The sequence below is a fragment of the Coenobita brevimanus genome, chromosome 23 (assembly GCF_032717465.1).
Source record: "Coenobita brevimanus isolate Jiangsu-jjx chromosome 23, ASM3271746v2, whole genome shotgun sequence".
NCBI lineage: Eukaryota > Metazoa > Arthropoda > Malacostraca > Decapoda > Coenobitidae > Coenobita > Coenobita brevimanus.
In genome coordinates this window covers 55,907,961-55,924,912 of record NC_136976.1, presented here as the reverse complement: position 1 = coordinate 55,924,912, position 16,952 = coordinate 55,907,961, and the positions used below count along the sequence as shown (strand labels likewise).

Here is a 16,952-nt window from a genome sequence, read left to right as displayed (position 1 = left end):
CGCAGCATTGTGAAAGACGCACCCTAATTCTGGCAGGGCAGTTCTGTGAAAAAAATGTTTGCCCCAACCAAGACTGCAGTAAGGTTTCTTGATAAGAGCCATTACCACACAGATACACACTCACCTTTCAGAATCTATTCATTACTGATCATCAGCCATTGGTTTCTTTTTTTATATACAAAGAATGGTACAGGAAAAGAAACCAATGCCCCTTCTTGACAAAACGTGACTGATATGAGCCACTATCACTTAGATACAACACTCACCTTTCAGAATCTATTCAGTACTGCTCATCATCCTTTAGTTTCTTCTTTTATGTACAAAGAATGATACAGGAAAAGAGAAAACAAAACCCCGTCTTAACAAAACGTGACTTCAAACCACGAGGCCATCTCAACTTTGCTGATAAATATGTATCAGTAAACTGATATAAACACTGTTTTTAATATTTTATGAATTTAAAACCACAAATGAAGTCAATAAACTCTATTCTTTCATTCACTGACGAAAACATAAAATACAATGAATGTTCACATCAGTTCATTTATCCTAAAAGAACCCCGTCATATTCCTCACCTGTTACGGAATTTCCTCACATTGCCTTGACTCAAGCACAATATCAGATGACTACCATCATTAATCATGCACTCTAACTAACCTGTAATTACCTCCACAAATAATATAAAAAGGTAGCACTGTAAATACACAAATTACAATGTTTTACAAAGTTCAATTTAGCAAGGCTGCTTGGGAACAGGATAGACAGCTGTTTTTACTCTCTTCTCTCAGTATCACTCCTTCACTGTCAGCTATGTTTGCCTTGCAGCATCAACAATTAAAAATGTATGCTTCACTGATCATAATTTACTATAAACATTCATTTCAAAACATACTATGGTGAAAACATCCATTGCTACACCTTAGTAACACTGCTGCCTCCCAGTCGCTAGACAGCAGTCTCTACCCCTTCCTCTCAGTATCACATCCTCACTGTCAGCGATGTTTCCCTTGCAGCATCAACAGTTAAAAATACGTTCTTCACTTATCACAATTTACTAAAAACAGACATTCATCTCAAAACATGTCGAGAATGGTGAAACTATCTCTTAGCAACACTGCTGCATCCCAAGCGCTAGACAACTGGCTCAACCTTCTTCTCCCAGTATCACTCCCTTACTGTCAGCTGTTTTCCTTCCAGCATCAACAATTAAAAATGCATATTTCTCTTACCAGAATTTGCTAAAAACAGACATCCATCTCAAAACATTCGAGTACTGTGAAAACATCCATTTTTGGTCTTAACACTGCTGCCTCCTAGTCGCTATGGTACACACACACACACACGCACACGTACACACCACATGCAACATTCGCTCACCTCTGAAACATTTACATCAGTCCGTTTTGGAGTACCCAGTGGCTTTATTATATGCCTAAAACATCAAAATGTATTTGGTTGTTCAATATAAATATCATCACTTAAGGACATGAAACATCTCAAACAATTTATTCATCCAAACATCGTCAGTGCAAGACTAAAGGTGTATAGCACCATTGATCCTAAATTTTCCATGGTTGCATCTGTCATGATCACCTAAAACCTATATTCACTTCATATTACTGACATGGTGAAAATTTCACTCGTCTTCAAATCCTGAGAATTCATCACTACTTCCCCCGAGTCCTGAAGCATCACTGGAAGTCATCACCACGGTCATCATCACTGTTTCACTGTCACTTTCATACAGTAAATGGTCCTCAGTACCATCCATTGAATTGCTTATACCACACTTCATACGATTTTAACTTGGCAATCGTTTTAACTGAGCACAGGCGATATTCAGACTTGGGGCATTTGATACAGCCCACATTAACCTCCTCAGTACATGTTTCCTGAACTGAATAAAATCATATGGCGAGCATGAATAAACTACACTATAAAATACATTACTGGGCTGAAGGGATTATAATAAGCGGATTATCAGTTCCCTAGCCTGACTCTTCCCACTTCTACTTCCTTAACTACACCCACACCAAACTCTCACCTACACATTAGGATTCTGGTCGTTTCGGCCGTAACGTCCAAAATGGCAAACGATTTTACAACCTAACCTAACCTAACCTAACAAATTTGGACGTTACGGCCTAAATGATCTCCATTGCCGATCATGAGAGCTTTGCTTAGGCAGCAGAGATGCAGAGAGTGAAAGTTGTCAATCATTCTGATCGCTTCGTCTGCTAAGAATACAGCAGAAATGGCGGACGCTGATATGAATGCCCGTCAGGCACTGCTATTTCAGATATTGCATCAGTTATGCTACTCAGTGAATTTTATCCTATTTTCATAACAAAATACTGTAATTGGGTGTGCCCTGAGTTGCATAGACATTGCTAAAGTACTTCACTTGGCTGAAAAAGTGAAGCTGTAACTTCGTTAGCTTGCTAGAGTAGGGTGTACGCTAGACACTAAACTGCTAAGTTGCTAAACTGCTAAACCCCTTGACGGTATTGGCCAGTTGAGCTGAAAACAATCCCGTGAATGCTTTGTGTTCTTGAACTTGCATGTTTTAATATCTGCTGCATATATACACTCACAAAATGTCACAAAAGTAACTGACCTAATTAGGGTTACTGAATTTCCATACGTGACGAAAGTCTGTTTTGATGACTTAGCAGTTTCACTAGCCAGCATCTCTCCAGCATGATTGCTTTGCTAGTTAGTGAATGGATGGCAAGCAAAGTGGTCATGATTGCCTTTCAGAAGGTTAGCAGACAGTTCAACAGTGAGCACGTTAGCTTGCTAGAGTAGGGTGTACGCTAGACACTAAACTGCTAAGTTGCTAAACCGCTAAACTCCTTGACGGTATTGGCCAGTTGAGCTGAAAACAAACCGTGAATGCTTTGTGTTTTTGAACTTGCGCGTTTTAATATCTGCTGCATATATACACTCACAAACTGTCACAAAAGTAACTGACCTAATTAGGGTTACTGTATTTCCATACGTGACGAAAGTCTGTTTTGATGACTTGGCAGTTTCACTAGCCAGCATCTCTCCAGTATGATTGCTTTGCTCGATAGTGAATTGATGGCAAGCAAAGTGGTCATGATTGCCTTTCAGAAGGTTAGCAGACAGTTCACCAGTGATCATGTACGTTAGCTTGCTGGAATAGTGCGGATGCTAAACTGTTAAATTGCTAAACCGCTAAATATCTTCACGATGTTAGCCAGTTGAGCTGTAAACAAACCCGCGAAAGTTTTATGTGTTTCTGATCTCGGGTGTTTCTGAAATCTGCTGCATATACACACTAGTGTATATTATTTTTAAGAATAAAATCAAGTCTGCATACTGTAGAAGACACATGTGGTTGCTAAGCATTGAGATGATCATCTTTATAAGAGTTTCTTCTTAGTGAAGCCTAACTAACCTGCCTTAGTCTAACGTGCAGGATGCATGGGGATATTTTAAGGTAACTTTGAGACAAAAAAGTGCGTCTTATATGCCGCGAAATACGGTACTCATTATATAAATTAAATTGCCAAAACATTACCAAATATATATGTGTAGTTTATCGTTCCCCCAGTGCTTCTTCGGAACCCAGTGTATTTGATTCCATATCCACTCAGTTGAATAACCTTGACCTTGCCCTTGGCAATGAAATTACCATTTTGGGTGATTTTAACATACACAGTGTTGAATGGTTATTGCATTCTGCCCAGACTGACGACGCTGGTCTAGAATGCGAGCTGTTTGCGGAATCGTTTAACCTCACCCTGTTGGTAAAGCAACCAACCAGAATACCTGATAATCCTGACCATAAGGCCCATCTCTTGGATTTATTCTTGACAAATAATCCAGATCAATATAGGATAGAGGTACTGTCACCACTTGGATCCTCTGACCACAATCTCATCAAAGCCTCATTAGTTAACCCTCCTACACCTCCCCATTCTGAACCTGTCAGGGTGACCCGATGGCACTTTGACAGGGCAGACTGGGATGGATTTAGAAATTATCTTGCTGATATTCCATGGCAGTCTTTCTTCTCTAGTGATCCCAATTCTACCCAGTCCCACATCTGCGACTCAGTACTAGCTGGTATGGATTTATTCATACCAAGTCAACGATTCACTAAAAAATCAAACTCTCCAAAATGGTTTGATGGCAATTGTGCCAGAGCAACAGCCCAAAAGTCATTAGCATATAACTCTTACTTAAAACCAAAAACATCTGAATCACTCTCCCAGTTTAAAATTGCTAGAAATCATGCGAAAGCTGTAATAAATCTATCTAAATCAAACTTTCTTCAAAAGCAAGCATCAAAACTACTTAACAACCCTAATGACAATAGAATATTCTGGTCAACTCTTAATTCTTTCAATAATAACTTTAACAAGTCATCTTCCATTCCCCCACTAAAATCTTCAGATGGTAATATTACAAATGACCCACGTGGGAAAGCAGATATCTTTGCTAGTACCTTTGCCAGAAACTTTACCATAGATGATGCCAGCCAGAATGTCTGAGTACTGGAACTTGATTCTCCCGAAATTGCCCCACTTAAAATACAGACAAGATATGTAAAATCCATCCTAGACAATTTACCTACCAACAAAGCTCCAGGCCCAGATGGAATTCCGCCAATTGTTTTGAAAAAGTGTTCCCCTGAACTTGCCTCTGTCCTAGCTGAATTATTCAGACTATGCATACGTACTTCTTTATTCCCAAATTCATGGAAAGAAGCCAATATCCACCCAGTTCCGAAGAAAGGAAGTTCGTCTGACCCCTCCAATTACAGACCAATAGCTGTCACATCTTCTCTTGGTAAGGTATTTGAAACTTTAATTAATAAGCATATTGTTAAACATCTTGAATCCAACAACTTAATTAGTGATAGACAATACGGTTTTCGCCACGAAAGATCCACCATTGACACACTCAATCTCTTAACTCATACCATCCATCAATTTATTGATCTTTTTGGAGAAACTCATGCAGTAGCTCTTGATATCTCTAAAGCTTTCGACAGAGTATGGCACCATTCCCTGCTATCCAAACTCCCTTGCTATGGACTAACGTCTTTTGTTCCTTTGATTTCTTCTTATCTTAGTGACAGGAAAATAGAGTAAAAGTAGATGATGTATATTCGAATTTCCACTCAATTAACGCCGGCGTGCCTCAGGGATCAGTTCTGGCGCCAACCCTATTTCTGGTTCATATTAATGATCTCTTATCTGTCACTCACAATTCCATTCACTCATATGGAGATGACTCAACACTACATAGTTCATTCACACTCGGACATCCATTTACAAAGGCTAATATCTCTACCTCTCAACTCAGTACAGCCATCTCCATAAATCAAGATCTATCTACAATCAGTGAATGGGTACAAAACAACCTTGTCTCTTTTAATGCTAGTAAAACTAAATATATACAGTTTACTAATAGACAGATATTGCCAGATTTGTACATTACCTTCAATGCTACTAATATTCCCATCTCCAAAAGTATTGAAATTCTCGGTGTCTCACTTAACAGTGCCCTCAGCTGGACCTCTCATGTCAGATCACTTGCTAAAACCGCCTCAAAGAAACTTTGATTATTGTACAGAGTCCGTAACTTCTTCGCCGATGAGCAGTTAGCTATAATTTATAAGAGTCATGTGCGCTCTCAGCTTGAATATTGCTCACCCTTGTGGAATGGTTGTGGAGAGGTTGCATTAAGACAACTAGACAAAATTCTGAATAAAGCTGTTAGAATCATTAACAACCCTGCCGTTACATATAAACTACCTCCCCTGCAAGTAAGAAGGAATGTTGCCTCCCTTGCATTATTTTACAGATATTTTTTTGGCAAATGCTCAGACGAAGTTGTGTCCATGGTGCCACCTCTCTATGCCTTCCCTCGTGCTACACGGGCATCTGGTAGCGTTCATGACTGGAATGTCACTCAACCATATTGCAGAACTTCTGCCTATCAGAATTCTTTCATTCCCCAAACTGCATCTCTCTGGAACTCGCTTCCCCAGAGTTGTTTTCCTCCAAATTTCAACCTACAGCTGTTCAAGTCTAATTGTTACAGATATTTTATGAACAGAGGACACCAATAATCTGGTGTATGGATTATTTTTTTTTATTACCCATTTGTTTTTCCTTCCTCCGTTCTGTTATTTATTTAAAAAAAAAAAAAAAAAAAAAAAAAAAAAAGACGGGGAATCGTCCTGACGGCGAATTGTCGCCGACATTCCTTCCCTAAGTTTGTCCAACACTAACTTTCTCTGTCGGCGACATCACTTTACGAGTCCGTTTTGGTGTGTTACCACATGCATCACTAGCACTACGCTTAGGCTCCATGTTGACAAACAAGGCAAGCAATCACTGGAAGGCAGAAAAATAAGCCACAAATAACGATTCGCGAAACGCATGGTTCGACCGTCGAATTCAAACTGATTGTGTGGTGCGTGGTAGACCTCCTTCACACACACACACACACACACACACACACACACACACACACACACACACACACACACAATGTTTGCACACGGACAGCAGGTAGGCACTTTTATATTTTATTTATTTCTCTCATATATTAAAATTATTTATTTGAGTACTATAATTTTGTTTTAATTATTGTACGAAAAGTTCGTGGATAACCGAAATTGTGTGAAAAAAGTTCGCGTGAATTAAGGGGTTACTGCATATATATACATATATATATATATATATATATATATATATATATACAGTAATCCCTCTAATATCCGGACGCCCAATAACCGAACATCCCCACTAACCGAACCTTATCGTCCTGGGATCAAACATTCCCAAAATGGTCCGAAAATCCAAAAAAATTGGAAAAAAAAATCGATTTTTTGCCGTCCGTAATTTGAACTTGCCGCGCGCCGCGTGAGAGCATTGTTTTGGTTCGTCATTCCTCCGACGTCCGATAGAGCGCCGCTGCATCCTCCCCACTTCCCGCCTGTCTCTCACCGCGACAAGACCTACGCTCTTCGTCATGGCTGCCCACGTGCTCGCTTTTGTGGTGGTGCCGTACTTGCTGCAAGGCCTCCTGCTGCTCTCTGCCCTACTCTTAGTGTGTGTGATGATGGCCCCGCCTCCTGAGAAAAGGAAGAGAGTGGTGTTGACTCTGGAGAAGAAACGGGAGATATTGGAGAAGGTTGATGCGGGTTGGTCTTCCTCTCGCATTCTCCGCGAGTTCAACCTGGCCCGGTCGACTTTGTTTGATATCAAGCGTTCCCGAGACAAGCTCATGCAGTACACGGCTGACTTCTCGTCGAGAAGCAAACGCAACGTGGAGAGGAAGGTTATGTTTACTCCCAAGTATGCAGAGATCGACCGCTCCACGTTGATTTGGTATCGACAGCAACGTGCAGCTGGTGTGATGGTACGTGGAACGGAGCTGAAGGCTGCTGCTGAGAAGTTTGCAAGGCTTCACGACGCCCTAGACTTCAAGGCATCCGAGGGTTGGCTCTTCGCGTTCAAGTTGCGACATGGCCTTACTAACCGTAAAGCACATGGCGAAGCATTGGACGCTAACGAGGATGGAGTGGACGAGTTTCGGCACAAGGTGAAAGGCTTGATCGACAGGGAGGGCCTCACTCTCGGTCAAGTCTATAACGCTGACGAAACTGGCCTATTCTATCGCTCGGTGCCAACGAACACTCTCGCCGATGAGACGGAGAAGCGTGTACCTGGCCGCAAGCTTTCTAAGGAACGGATATCTGCTTTGTGTTGTGCCAATGCTAACGGCATGCACCGGCTTAAGCCCGTTATTGTTGGCCGTGCAAAGCAGCCTCGGTGCCTTCGTGGGGTGATGGATGTCCTTCCTGTCGTATGGTACCATTCTTTGAAAGCATGGTTCACAGCTGTGATTTTCAAAGACTGGTTTCACCATCACTTCGTCAAGGAGGTCATACATTACCAGACGAAGACACTGGGAATTCCTCGCGACCAGGTAAAGGCTCTCCTTCTCCTCGACAATGCACCTGCCCACCCGTGCGACAAGGACTTGGTTGCTGAGAATGGCCGTATTAGGTGCATGTTTCTGCCACCTAATACGACTGCTCTCATTCAACCAATGGACCAAGGAGTGATCGTGGCAACAAAGCGCCTGTACCGTCGGAAGTTCCTGGACGAGGTGATGGTGGTTCTCGAGGACGAGGACGAGCGCAGGGAAGGACGTGACACTCGAGGCAAGCAGACTTTGGAAAACCTTCGCCGCTACAACATCAAGTCTGCGCTGTACAACTGGGCTAGTGCATGGAAGGAAGTCCCTGTGAAAACTCTTGAAAATGGTTGGTCTCGTCTGCTTCTCGGAACAGATGTGGAGTACGATTTCCTAGGGTTTGACGTGGATGACTTCCATGCACGGCTACGTACGCACGGCGACGATGTTGATGTGGACGATGTTCGTGAGTGGTTGGACGACGACGAGGGCGATCCTGGGTATCAGACGTTGTCTGATATCGAGATCGCGTCTTCGGTTGCTGGTGTCAGTCCCGAACTTGAAGATTCCGACGACGAAGGCGATGATGATGCAGACTCCGCCCAGCAGGACACTACTCCAGCCATCCCCAAGCTGAGCGCACTCCGGGAACATCTAGAGTTCGTCCTAGACTACCTGGAACACCCGGACTGCGACAGGGAGATGGGGCCCTTGGGACTCGTGGAGGAAGTGCGTGCTTTCTGGCAGCGCATCATCAATCGCCAGAATCGTCGGTCCTTGCGTCAGTCAACGATTGACAGTTTTTTCAGGCCCATGACCCCCGCTGTGCCAAGCCCTGGTTCCACTCCGTTGCCTCCCCAAGACAGGCCCTCATGCTCCGAGCCACAGCCCAGCACATCAGCTACAGTGGAGTCACCGCTCGACGTGAGTTTGCGGCTGTCTTCAGAGTCTTCTGTAGTCGGTACGCCATCACCACTACCCACCGATGCACCCCTTGGACGCCTGCCAGTGATACTCTCGGGCTCTGACAGTGAATAAACAGCAAGAACTTCTCCACTAGACCACACGGGAATTTTGAGTGTTGTGCAGTGAAAAAAACGGTGTGTTGTGTTAAGGTTTTCAAGTTGGGAGAAAAGACTAAGTAGAAAAGAAATTTAACGTAACTAACCTTCTTTGTTTTGGCTTTGGAAACTTAAAAACTTGGGAAAAGTTAATGTGCAACACTTAAATTTAATGGAACATTATTTGGACTAAAGTGAACACTGTGAAAAGAACGGACTTCTGTGTGTTAGTGACTAAGTTCAGTGCAAGACTTCAGGAAGAGTGTAGTGCAAGTGCTTCAGGAAATCGTTCTTACTGTCAGAGTCCGAGAGGAGGCGGTTATTCATCGAGGTGGCCAGGGACTTGCTGTAAGTAGCCAAAATGTTTCATGTTGTACTATTTTCCATACTATATTTACCAGAATGTTTCATATTGTATTTTTTCCCATACTATACTTACCAGAAAGTGTCATACTGTACTTCTTTCCATACTAAACTTACCTCATGCATGTGCAGTAGGAATGTGTTTTTCAGAGTTCGGTTAGGTTCGGTTAGGTTAGGTTCGGTTAGAGTCCATAAGTACCAGAATGTTTATTAATGTATGAACATACTTCTAAACCCACATTTTATGTGTCTATTGCATTTATTTCAGTCATTTATGTGCCTTATTGGTGTGATTTGGGTGTTAAATAGGTGCTATGCATGTCCGGAGGGAGTTGTATAGGTGTTTCTCTGTGTTAGGGTCCGTAAGTACAAGTCCATAAGCTGGGGCCCAATATCCGGACAAAACCAATATCCGAACCTACCGATGGCTCTATTGATCCGGATATTGGAGTGATTACTGTATATATAGTGAAGTCACCTAAGGCGTGGCTAATTGGTTCTGGACCAAGTCCGTGCCATAGAAACCATGCCATATAAATAACTAAACCTATGGGAAAAATGAAATTTGGTTCTGGATGTTCGCCCAAAGTCCCCCTTTTCACTCCACTTTTCCCCATTTTTCCCACTTTACACACACATACAATCAAGTAATCAGTCAATGCATGTATTATATGTAACAATAGACACAAAAAATGGGAGGGAGCTCAACCTTGTGTCTACTTGGTCAGTACCACGCGCTGCAGATCGAGCGAAAAAGCTCGGCCAGGTACACACAGATCAGCTGATCGACCAAAATATTGAAGATGGCGGAGTCTGCCTGATCAAGCACTGATTGAAGAAGTTTATTTGATAAAGTTTGTATGCCCAAGTGTCAATAAAACTCAATAAAACTCATTAATAATCATTCTTTTATACATGATGATGATGATGGGGGCATTATACTTTGTCTTAGCTCAGAGATAGGTTCTTCATCACTAACCCATTCATAGAGGTATTACGAACAAACCTATAAACAAGTCACAATAACCAAAGAATCTTAAATGTTTCATTACTTAACACAATGAATTTGGTACAGTTTAACCTCCTTATAAGAGAGAAAAAAGTCCACAGTTGGAACACTTGTAGTATGGAGCTGAAGTGGTTGCCATCTTCTTTGTTTACGAACAGGGGAGCACGCCGCCAGGGGAGTTTGCCCGTGTGTTTCAAACCTTGCCGGACACACCGCATAGGTACTGTAGTTTATGAGCATGGTTTGTTTTGGGGGGATCTGGCACCTTACCGTGGCATAGAAAACTGTGCCATAGAAGTCTGCGCCATAGGCGACTTGACTGTATATACACTCTATCTATCTCTGTCTATTGCCAGACGCCTCAATCCCGTTCGGGGTAGCCACAAACAAATCGCGTCCACATTGCCCTGTCCCCTGCCATTTCACTGCCCTGCTCCCAACTCACACACCCCCTCTCTCATATACCTGTCCACCCCATCCCTTCATCTCATCCTCAGCCTCTCCACCTCACTCACATACACTCTCTTCGTCAGTCTTTCACCCTCCATCCTCTCCATATGGCCAAACCACCTCAATGTATTCCTCCTAACGCTTCCTATCACATCCACACCACAACGCTCCTTTATATCCTCATTTGTCAGCCTGTCTCTCCATGTGACTCCACAGGCTCCTCTTATATAACTCACTTCCACTGCTCTCACTCTTGACTTGTGCCCTTCCAACAACGTCCAAGCTTCACTTCCATACATTAGAGTTGGTATCATAATACTGTCATGTAGTCACTTTTTCACTTCCATGCTCATTCCCTGTTTCTTATCACTGCTTTCAAGGAACCAGCAACCTTTCTTCCCTGCTGTACCCTTTCAAGCACTTCACCCTCCAAACCTCCATCCTCACTCATCACACTACCCAAGTACTTAAACATACTCACATTTTCCAATTCTTCACCATCCAACCTCGCGAACATTCACTGACTTCACCTCTCTCAAAGACCATCACTTTACTCTTCCCTACATTCACCTTTAGATTCCGTTTCTTACACACTCTCCCAAACTCATCCATCAAGCCTTGCAGCCCCCCTTCTTCTTCACTCAACAACACAGTATCATCTGCAAACAACAGTACAGGGAGTTTCCAAACTCTGCCCTCTCTCACCAGGGCCACTCCAACATCCAGTACCCTACCATGTACCTCTTTTATTACCCCATCCATGTACAGATTGAACAACTATGGAGACATGACACATCCCTGTTTCAACCCAACCTTCAAAGAGAAAACTTCACTCAGTTCACCATCCACACGCACTGCAGCCTTCGCACCATCATACATACTCTTCACAGCATTCAACAACTTCATCTACTCCATATATTCTTAATACTTTCCACAATCCTTGTCTATCCACCCTGTCATATGCTTTCTGCAAATCCATGAAAGCCGCATACAACTTCTTTTCCTTCTCTAGAAACTTTTCCAGTAAAGATCTAAGAATGAATATCTGATCGATACAACCTCTTCTCTTCCTAAAGCCTCCCTGTTCTTCTCCAACTAATTCCTCTGTTATTTCCCTAACTCTGTCAATAAGTATCCTACCATACACTTTTCTTATTAAACTAAGAAGACAAATGCCCCTATGATTACCACACACTTCTTTTTCCCCTTTTCCTTTGTACAAGGGGATAATTATACCTGACGTCCAATCCTCCGGAACTCTACCTTCCTCCCAGGCCAATCTGCACATCTTCCACATCCATTCTACTATCTCTCCCCCATGCTTCAACATTTCACCACACACTCCATCAATTCCTGGGGCTTTCCCCAATTTAACTTTCTTCATTGCTTCCACAACTTCTATCCTACTGATTTCTTCCTGTCTTCTCACCTCCCTCCTTCTCCCAGCCATTCCCGAGCCACTTATACTCACATCACTTCCATCTTCTATGTTCAAGAATTCCTTAAAGTGTTATCTCCATCTGCTCACTTTTTCTCCCTCCTCCACTAGTAATCTACCATTTTTATCTTTCACTCCCCTGCTAACTTCACATCCACCCTGTTTTACTCTCTTCACCTCTTTCCAGAACATTTTCTTACAGTCCCTCCACTTTACACTCAAATTCCTTCCAAATCCCTCATCCACTCTGTTCTTATTCTTTCTTACTAATCTTTTTTCCTCTCTCTTTCTTTCTACATGTAACCCTCTCTTCTGCCTCTCAACTTCTTCCACGCCCTTATTTCTCATCCATTCATTGTATGCTTTCTTCTTTTGTACCACAGCCTGTCTCACCTCTTCATTACACCACGCTGTTCCTTGCACCCTCCTCCGTCCTCTCTTCATCCCACACACCACATCACATGCTGCACATATTTCTTCTGTGAATATCCTGCACACACCTTCCACGTCCCCCATCTGCTCCAATTCATTTTTGCCCAATCGTTCCTCCACTTCTCTCTTATATTCTGCCTTTTTCTCATCCTCTTGTAACCTTTCCACTCTCCTTGCAAATACTCCTTCTTCCCTTCCTTCCCTTCTTCTGTTACTCCATCTTATTTGGATCTTGATTCTGGCCACCACCAAGTAGTGGTCAGAAAGTCCACTCCCCCAACCTCTATAAGCTCCTGTATCCATTACACATCTTCGCATCCTTTCATCCACACACACATAATCAATCATTGCCTTCCTTTCATTCAGTTCACCACCCACCCTTCTCATCACTCGCCATGTATACCTGTGTATCATTTTATGCCTGAAGAGGGTATTGGCTATCACCCTCTAAGCTTGCACCCAGTTATACAGTAGATTGCAGACATGAGGGAATACTGCTTGAGGTTGGCCAAGGTCCTCTCCCCCCTCCTGTCTTTGCCTTGGGCTGCCTCTTCCTCATCCTCCAGCACAAACATCACGTCTTCCATAAACCTCTTCTGGTACAGTCGCTTTATTGCTTCAACAATACTCTGGTCCATTTGTTGAAAGATTTAGGTTGAATTAGTGGGGAAGAACATGACCCTAATACAGCCTCCATCTCCAACCAACTCCTCCTCACAAGGATGAGCAGGAATGTCATCAAGGAGCAGCAGAACCTCCACTCGGTTGGCAGCAAGGCCAAGACTCTTTGTTTGGAAACAGATAATCTCCTTTGGAGCATGATTGTAGAACCACTCTTTGAAGATCTTGGCTGTAAGTCAATCCTTTAGCGAGTGGAAATAAATCACTGGGAGACTATCGATTAACCTCCTGAGACAACTTAGCTGTGTGATATTCCCCACTACAACAGTTTTTAGATGATGGGAACATGTTGCATTGGCACAGTACAAAACAGACAGACACCATTTGCTTGTCTTACGACGAGGCGATGACTTCTCATCAGCCAAGGAATTGTTGGGATAGACCTGAAGAACAGACAGGTTTCGTGAGCATTATAAACCTGATTGAGATATAATCCTTCTTTGTCAGTCAGGTTTTTAAGCTTTGTGCGAAACTCATTTATTGCTCAGGTGTCTGCATCCAAAGCTTCACCATAGGTAATCTTGTTAGACAGCCTATGTCAAAATTTGAACGAAGTCAGTTAACCCGTAGAGGCCTTGAAATCCATGATCTCCAGTTGCTCAGCGAACATGGTGGCTGCAGCCTTCAGCTCGATGGGACGCACAATCACATCACTGGCACGCTGTTGTTAGAACCATTTCAGGCAGGCCTGGTTGAGAGTGCCAAAGCATGGCTTGGCCATCATTTTGCACTTGTTCCGTCACACAGTTATGCCATTTTCACTCTGGAGGAACATCTTGATGGAGTGCTTGTTCTTTCGCAGATCCTGCAGTGTCGTCCAGGGCATGTCGTAGTACTTGATCAGCCTTGCAATGGTCTAGCCTTGCTCCATCTTGTCGATGAAATCCATCATCTCCATGGAGAAAACTATACAACACCTCTTAGCAGGTGTGGAGGAGCCATGGAGACAACAACCAGGACCATACACAAGGACAGCAGGACCTGCAGCAGCCAGGGCACTGCACAAAAGCCACAAACTCTGCCGTCCCACAGAAATAGGGTTGAGTACAGTAGTGAGAGTACTAGGGCACAGAGCACTTACGGGCCACAAGTGAAGCATGTGGGACCACAGGCAAAGTCGCAGCACTGATGGTTGGCACCACGTGCGCATTCCTAATTTCAGAATCACAATAGAGCACTAAGACACAAAGCACTAAGAGGTCATAAGCTTTGCAGCAACAATGAACAAGGTATAGGAGGCCAGAGGGTAAGTCACAGCACTAGGGTTTTGCCACCGCATGGTCACAAGAGCATAGTGCACAGATATGTCTTCATAATACGAGATCCATGGAAGAGAATGAGAGATTGATGATAGGCTTGGCACGCCAGGTGGGATGCTCCTGCAACACAGTCTGATTGGCTGGTGTGTTGCGAGGCTTTTCTGGGTGCCGGTTGACTACCGCATCAGAGCCGGGTGATACACCTTGCTGCCAGATATTGCATAGAAGTGTCAGTTGCTCCCTGTTTCGGTGTCAGCTATTGCATAGAATCTCTGTTTGGTTCCCGTTTCAGCTCCAGACATTGCATAATTTCACCAGATATTGCTTTAATATAGCCAAGCAAAAAGTGCTGGATACTGCAGTGACAGATAATTGTGAGTTTACTGTATAGGAAAGAAAAGGGACTTATACAGTACAGTACTTTGTTTTTCTTGATTTGGAGAAGGCCTTTGACAGAGTCCCTAGAGAGGTAGTGAAGTGGGCCAAAAGAAAGCTAGGAATTGAGGGGTGGCTGGTTAGAGTGGGTACGGCTATATGTGTGCTCACATCTAGGTGAGAGCGAATGGAGATTTGAGTGACAAGTTTTCCGTGAATATTGGTGTGCATCAGGGGTCAGTCCTGAGCAACTTGCTGTTTATCATGGTGCCAGAAGCTCTCTCACATGACTTTAGAAACGGACTCCCATGGGAGGTGTTGTATGCTGATAGCTTGGTGTTGATTGCAGAGCATGAAAGGGAGGCAGAGAAAAGATTTAGAAAGTGTGTGTGTGTGGAGAGAGAGAGAGAGAGAGAGAGAGAGAGAGAGAGAGAGAGAGAGAATGGGACACAAAGGTTTGAGAACAGATGTGGATATGACAAAAGCAATGATATCTAGGCTGTTGGTGATAGTTTCAAAGCAGAGGGAGAGTGGCCATGTGCAGTTTGCCACAAGGGTGTGGAAAGTAACTCAGTCTTGTGTAGTATTTGTGATAAGTGGGTGCATGAGGCATGTAGTGGTATTAGAGGCAGTGGCCAAATCGATAGCGAGATGGCCTGCATTTCTAATGAACCCAGGTTCAAATTCTGGCTGGGGCACTGAACAGTTTAAGGATTTGAATTTCATGAAAGCAGGCTTTACTGATCTACCAGAAGCCCCACTGGCATGTGATATTACCACCTCTGCTAATACCAATATGGACAGTGAGTGTTAGTGCTAAGGCAGTGGCATGTGGAGATGTGTAGTATGCAGGAGGACTACTGGGCTTTGGGAATGGGCTGTGAAGTGTATGCACAGAGTTGGACACACATTTAATAAAAAAAGAAAGAAAGAAAAAAAGTAGGCTGTGTAATGATGCATATTTCATGTGTGCAATGTGTTGGGCAAAGCTTGTTGAGATTACCAGGTTTGAAAGGAGTGATTTTGCTGGAGAGTCTCTTGAGTGTGTGGAGGAGTTTTGTTATTTGGGGGCATGTCATGTGCAGGAGATGGGTCTGGATCTAGCTCTGTGGCTAGGGTAAGGAGTGGTTGGAGCTAGTTAAGGAAGTTGAACAAGTCAAGGTTGTTGACACACCTAACATTGAGAGAGCTGTCCCTTCATGTTAAGGGAACTTTGTATGTGGCATTTGTTAGGAGTGTAATGCTGTATAGTAGTGAGACCTAGGCGGTAAATGAAGAAAATATGCACAGGGTCAGACATAAAGAAATGACAATGGTTAGATGGATGTGTAGTGCATTCTTGAATGTGTGGCCTGGGGGGTTAGGGTCACAATTGAAGAGTTGAGAGGAAGGATTGGACTAGAATGTATTGGTGTTTTTATGGAGAGGGGTAAATTGAAATGGTTTGGGCATATTTGGAGAACAGAGGATGACAAGGGTGCAGAAGGTGAGTACGAGCATTGGGGGTAGGGTTGTGAGAGGCGGACCAAAAAAGGACCTCAGGGATATGGGAGTCAATAGAAAGGCAGCCAGAGATTGAGTACTGTGGAGAATCATCAGTAGGTGACCAAAGCTGAAGCATTCAAGCATGTTGAAGCCTTTATATGTGATACAGTAGTTTTTTATTTTTTTTATATAGACAACCTGTGATTGCCAGGAAGTGAGATAAGTACTGCATATGTATGAAAGTCTCGTTTTGAATTGAAGCAAGATAACCTCTGCTCCAGGTCATCACCTCTGCTGTTGAAGATCCATGGTGATATTTCAAGTTTTCTTTGGCAAAAAAGTACATCCTAGAGGCTACTCAATATCGTATTTATCATTGAACTTTACGTAGGTATTTCCCACTTGATCAAAGATCTGTGCTGTACATTTT

General features: G+C 43.3%; 1 protein-coding gene across 1 annotated transcript in view; it reads left to right on the top strand.

Annotated features, from left to right (window-relative positions):
• Positions 1-16,952, top strand: part of LOC145392717 (4'-phosphopantetheine phosphatase) — a 274,959-nt gene that overhangs the window by 47,232 nt on the left and 210,775 nt on the right. The window lies entirely within an intron of this gene.